The sequence below is a fragment of the Microtus ochrogaster genome, chromosome 10 (assembly GCF_000317375.1).
Source record: "Microtus ochrogaster isolate Prairie Vole_2 chromosome 10, MicOch1.0, whole genome shotgun sequence".
Taxonomy (NCBI): Eukaryota; Metazoa; Chordata; class Mammalia; order Rodentia; family Cricetidae; genus Microtus; species Microtus ochrogaster.
This window is the reverse complement of record NC_022016.1, coordinates 40,925,458-40,932,218: the sequence shown is the minus strand read 5'-3', so window position 1 is coordinate 40,932,218 and position 6,761 is coordinate 40,925,458. Positions and strand designations below refer to the sequence as shown.

Here is a 6,761-nt window from a genome sequence, read left to right as displayed (position 1 = left end):
CCTCCTCCCCTTTCCCACTCACTTCCCTCCCCCCTCCCTGTTACTCCTCCTCTCATCCCTATTCTTTCTCATCCTTCCCCCTCCCATTTCCCACTCACTTCCCTCCCTCCTCCCTGTCCCTCCTCTCATCTCTATTCTTTCTCATCCTTCCCCCTCCCCTTTCCCACTCACTACCCTCTGTCCTCCCTACCCCTCCTCCTCTCATCCCTATTTTTTCTCATCCCTCCTCCCCTTTCTCAATCATCTCCCTCCCTCCTCCTTGGCTCACCCTCCTCCTTTTCCAATCACCTCTTCCCTCCCCACCCTTCCCTCTCCTCCCATCTCTCTTCCCAATACTCCTCCCCTTTTCCATTTCTTTCCCACCTCTCTGTCCCTCCCCTCCTCCTATATTCCTCTTCTCTCCCATCATCCTCCTCTACCCCTCCTCCCCTCACCCTTCCCATTCCCTCTTCTGTTCCTCCCCCTTCCTGGTCCCCAACCTCCTTTCTACTCTCCCACACTTCCATAGTCTTCACCCCTCCACCCACACTCCCTGGTCTTCTTGTTCAAAGGACTAAGTTTTAAGGTAGCGCACCTTTGATTTTCAATAAAAGACATATTAAAACAGGTCAGACTGATTGCTTTTATTTAACTTGGTGAAATTGTTGAAAGAATGGCTCCATGTAAATTGTCCCTTAGGAGTGACTGTAGAGCTGAGGAGAGTCTCTAGATGTTGACATGCAGAGATTCCTCAACTGCAATCTGGTACTGAGTTTCCTCATCCAGTTACAGATTCATCAGATCTCCATAATCAAATTGATGTCTCTCACTTAGATGACTAATGAAATTTCTGGCAAGTTGAGTAGGGTCACCCCACAGAAGAGACAGATAACTTGGGCAAATGGCTGGGACAATATGAGGTCTGTGGTTGCTGTTACAATGCAAACGCTGTCTGGTCATGTTTGCTTCGCACAGAGGACAATGAAAAGAAGGCTGATGAGATGGGATTGTATTGTCTTCTAGAAAAGCCTCGGCATTTTCAGAGGTGCTTGTCTCGCTGTTTACTGTTGCCCACGGAGTCATGAGACAGTTGGAAGCTTGAAAGAGTTGAAGAAACTCCAAACTCATCTTGCTACTTTTTTTGCAAGTTTTGTAATGTTTTCTCATGCGACGCAGTTCAATACATTGGGAACAGTATCGGCAACTACCAGGAAAACTTTTCATGATTGTCTCGAGGTCTAGGACCCTCTCTGGATGTGATCTTTCTCTTTTAGTCACATTTCCACGGCACAAGGGGCAACGGATCCCACTCTTTTTCATTGCAGTTAGGAAGCATTTTCGGCAGAAAACATGCTGACAGGCGGCAACCCGAACTGGTATCTTGAAAACTTCTCTACAGGTCGGACAGTAGAAATCATCTTCGATGTAAGGCGTGGAGGCCGACTCAGCCTCTGCCATGGTGTTAAGAGGCAGAGGCCCAAAGTGATGGCGCCTGTCAACTCACAGGTGGCGGTGGCAGCCTGGAGCTTGATTCCCTCTGACCCTCCAAGTGGTGCTTCAGGTCAAACTGCCTCTCTCTGCTGTAGAGAGGTGGCCCCATGTGGTGCAATTTCAGTCAGTTTCTGTCCCGCAGTTGACTGTGTTTTGGTGTAGTGGAAACCCAGCAAATGAAGGGTGTTGCTCTGTTCTCATGGGCCTCAAAGTCCACCAGACCCGAAACTCATGGTAATGGGGTCCCTTCCACTCCGCCGGCAGCCTTCCTGTGTTTGAACCGCTGTCTGCCGTTGTCATTGCGGAGTGGATAGCCACACTACAAAGTCCTCCTTAGCAACCAGCCCGTCACCCCTTCAGCTGGCTGTGACCTAAGCTGCACCAGGTACATTTAATTTACAAAAAAAAAATTTAAGTCTAGGTGAGTCTGGTGACACAGGTTTGTAATCCCAGCCAGTAAGAGAGGCTGAGGCAGGAAGATCACGAGTTCTAGTCCAGACTGGACAATTTAGGGAGCAATTTAGGGGACCCTCCATCTGGAAAAAGTAAGAAGAGTTCTGTGAATAGAGCTTAAAGATTCTGTTGCAGCATGTACAAAATGCTAGGTTTAATCCCTAGCACCGCATAAAGCCCTCCAAAGAAATTCTTCTGTGTGGCCAATTAAGGATCACTGTTATCAGGCAACTGTCTAACAGCATCTTGGTTCTCCTACCTACACCAAGTTTCTTAACTCCTCAGCTATACACATGTGCACACACACACACACACACACACACACACACACACACACACATACACACACACATACTTGCATGCATACACTTTTAAAAGGCCAACAGAGAATGCATATGTGTATCTTTAAAATTCCTATGAAGGCTATTATCTTCATTAATTCAGCTTTCCAGTCCTTTTCTTTCATTAATGGGAATTGGAAAAACCTATTAGTCTTCAAATCTGACAGGTGAGACCTTTAAGTCCAAGGCAGAAATCTACAACCTAAATAGCTGACCTCTTACCAGACCCCTGCTTTAGAGTTTTCCCATCTGTACTGCAAACCCAAGCAAGAAATTGTGTGATGTTAACTATATATGAGCTTTACAAATGATCTATTCTCAGGCCCAGGCAGGTAAAGTGTTTTCTTTCATGTTACCCAAAAGTCATCAATGTCCTAGATGCTTTTACAGCATTGACAGCCTGACTCCTTGCCATCAACTTGCATTTCTGAACAGAATCGGTCTCCCTAGGCACCTAAAGCTACTGGCAGTGACAGAAAATGTCTTACGAAGGTTTTATTTCTGTTCACTGAAGAAATTCCCACCCAAATATCAGGTAAATATGTCCCTCTGACCTTCAGTATTGCTGCCTGTCTTTCTATATGGTACCACCTATGCTCCTGGCCACTCTTCTGAGGGTACCCAGGTACCCTAAGTTCAAAAAGGAACAGTGACAATGGGGTGGGAGCAAGGGTTGGAGTACAAAAGACACTAAAGGACCAGGAGTGGTGATTGAAACAGTTCACAGTCTTTGGGAAATATCAAATGATATCATGCTTATGAAGCTGTCCTCAATCTCTCCTCATACTCACGATGCTTGTTGCCTGTTTAGACCAGTTACTAGATATGCCTGTGTAGTCAGGGGGAAAGAATAATGCCAGAGACACACCGACGGATGCATTCTTTTTGGAACCATTTCCTAGAAAACAATGTCTTGTGTAACCAGCTACCCAATATGCTGTAACACATATTCCACAATTTACCCACTTCCTGTAGGATGTTTGAAATAATTGGCCTATCATAATTTTAAAATGTCTTTCAGACATCTCTGGATGTATAACATGCCTATGTATTTTTGCAATGGAGCCTCAGTTCTCACAGCATCATGCAACCTCCAAGACTTCAGGTTTCCATGACTTTTTCTTTCAGAATCACAAGCCTTGTTAGGAAATGCAAGTCTCTAAGCCTAAGTGATGGGAGCGATGCTCCACTGTTAACCTGGAGAGGACAGCTTACTAACCATTGATAATACACTTGGGAGTTCTCTTCTCTGGCTCAGAGAGTAGAAACGGTTCCAGATTTGCTGTTCAACTTCAGGAAGGTGGCATTGCTGCCACCACTATGTTAAGTGACAGTGGAAAAAGAGCTTTTCTAGCCCAATCCAAAGGGAGCAGAAAGAAGGAGAGCTGGTCCTAGTAGACAGCAGAGGCAGGATCTGCAATTGTTCTAACCCTTTGCTGGTTGACATCACAGAGAACAGAAAGTAAATGCTTTTCTATATCTACTTGATATGTAGAGTTACTAGATGACCCAACTCTGACCCATGAGACAGAGTTGAATTTTCTGGCTTCTTTTCCCTTCTATAGGGTAGATGGCAGTAAGAATATGTACTCAGACTAACCTGCTTTAAAGTTATTTGAAGAATTTCTTCTGTATGTGATTTTACTACTAACTTATTATAACTAAATTTTATTTTGCTTTATGTTTTGGGCTTTTGATGTCAGGAAACAGTTTGCATATTTTTAGAGGGGTGAAAATAATTACATGACTCCAAATTTGGCAATAACATAAGACAAACAACCGAGAAATGCCACAATATGAATGAGTCCTGAATGGTGGATAAAAGAGGCCAGGCCTAAAGGACTACATACTGCCCAATGCTACCCTGCATGACTTTCTGAAAAAGGAAAAACTCCTATAACAGAAACCGAATCCTATTGTCAAGAGCTGGGGTTAAGAAAGAGGATAATTAGAACCTGGTGGTGGGGCCCAGCCCAGAAGTTTATGACTTATTGCTGTAATACCAATAATTTAGATGCTAAGGGAAGATCACCATGAGTTCAAGACCAGCCTGGGAAACAGAATGACTGCTAAATGAGCTTCAATATGAGACCCAACTCAGTAATAATAATAATAATAATAATAATAATAATAATAATTAAACAAAGACACAAAAGTGGAAAAGAGACTTCCAAAGAAGAAAAAGGGAATAGTAGGAGACAGAGGGGAGCAGAAAAGTCAAAAGTACATGATAATCTTGTATACAAACATCTTTATGAAACCATTACTATATAAAATTAGTATACAACAAAAATCCTGCTATATCAAAGCCAGGACTCTGGGGATGCAACTTGGTGATAGAGCACTTGCTTTAGCTTGCTATAATCTCTGGGTTCCATCCCCACTACTGAAAAAACAAACAAAACAAACAAAACAAGCAAAAAGCTGGGCATGGTGGTGTCCTCCTATAATTTCAGCATTTAGGGGCCCGAAACAGGAAGAAAAAGAGGAGGAAGGGAGAAAGGGGAGAAGAAGGGATGAGGATGGGGGGGGAGAAGCAAGAGACAGGGGAAGGGATGGGAGAGAAAGGAGTCTCTTGTGACACTAGAAATGTGTATGTTGTTAGTCACAGTAGTTATGGGACTGTCAGACATACTATGTCATGGTAGTTACTTGTGTTTGTCAAATCTTGTAGTCCAAGGCTCCAAAATGGTTGAATTTTCCTTCATATAATTTGTTGTTTTGGGGACATAAAGGAAGAGAAGGACAAAGAAAAAGGCAGATAAGAAATAAAATCAGTTTTTAAAACTGAAAGCCAGATTCTGTTTTGTCTTATGCTGCCCGCAATGCTGTAAATATCTGATTTGTCTATCTATAAGGACAAGATTGCCTTTTCCAGTACTATGACTGTGAGTCCTGAAATAGCCTTGAAACATCATGTTGACAAAATCTATTGTGTGTTTGGGACAGGGTTTTATGAGCGAGTATGAGCAAAGAAACTGCTTGTCTATGCCTTTGAAAGATGTAGGGCCTCAACCCTGTTAGGAGGCATAAGGCCAGAGCTCTGGAAATCTTATTTAAGAGACACAGGTGGGCTGATGATGTCCTCTGAATAGAAGGCAGAAAATGTTCCCAGTTTTGTTCAAACCAGTGAGTCATTTTGAGTGAATTTGTTAAGAATAGCAATTCCTTCAGGCAATGGGCATCACTCATTACCAAGGCTGGGAAGAGATGGCAGCCCACTCAGGAATAATTTCCTCCTCTGTGCCCTCCTAAACCTAAAAGCGGGCACATGTTCTAATCTGTCTGTCTTTCTCCTTCCCTCGATCAGGCCTCTCTACCAAGCACAAATCCCTCATGCCCCTGTTGTACTGATCAAGCCAGAGACTGGTCAACTACAGCCTGTAGAGATAAAAAAAGCTGAAGATAAAAGCACCCTAGCAATGGAACCCTAACTGCTTGGAGCCTGACTTCAGTGACCCGTGATGCCTAATATAAACAGTAAAAGCCTAACTCCTAGTGAACTCTGTTGCCTAACCTCAAATGGCCAGGCTCAAGAAGGAGCCTGGCAGGTCACGAAACTTGCTTCCTAATACCTGCAAGATGGTTCAGCTGATCAAGATATTTGTAGGTAAACCTGCATTGCTAAGTTAGATCCCTGGGTCACGTGTGGTAAGAGAAAGAGATAGCAGATTTGAAAAGTTGTCTCGTGGCCTCCACTTACATACAGGTAACAAATAAACATAAATTTTTAGCAAAGAAACTTATTTCATAATAAGATAGTGAGCTCCCCTCACTTATCTCTTACTAATCCAAATAAGACCTCCACACAAATGATCCTTAAGGGAGTTTTATTATTATAAAAGAATAGAATTATTCTGCTTGGAGGGGACACTCATTCTCTCTGTCTCTTTGTCTGTCTGTCTCTGTACGTATGTGTGTGTGTCTCTGTACACAGTATCCATTCTTTAAACTCCTATTTCAGTTCTGGTCTACTAACCTCCCCTGCCCCAGACTCCTCCTTGGGCTCCATTTTCCCAGTCCAGTGTTTGGTGGCCTAGCTAGGAAGCTGTCCCCTTGCTCCCTTTAGATATATATTATGTGATATGTTAACATGATAAAGTTCCACAAAAGGGTTTGATTCAAATAGGTCTCTATGTTAAAAAAAAACGTGAAAATTTAATCTAAATTCCTTTTAATTCATGACTCAAATCTAACAAACTAGTTAGTTTAAATGTACAAATAAACTAACTTGGCCTCATTCAAATGATGTTACTAGAGAAGTCAAATGTCAACGAGACAAGACCAGTAACTGTCAATGTAAACTTTAATCCTGTTCTCCAGTTATATCTACTATGTGAAAGACAAAAGTAATGTTTTGTCCTGTATCCAAACTTTTATTGGTTAGAAGATTTTTCTCTTATTATATATTTTTTATTAATTTATTATGTATACAACATTCTGTCCCTGTGTATGCCTGCAGGCCAGCAGAGGGCACCAGACCCCATTACAGATGGT

At 42.6% G+C, this 6,761-nt stretch overlaps 1 pseudogene; it reads right to left on the bottom strand.

Moving 5' to 3' along the window:
- Positions 1–705: 705 nt before the first annotated feature.
- LOC101995744 lies at positions 706–1,437 on the bottom strand (annotated as a pseudogene).
- Positions 1,438–6,761: the final 5,324 nt, after the last annotated feature.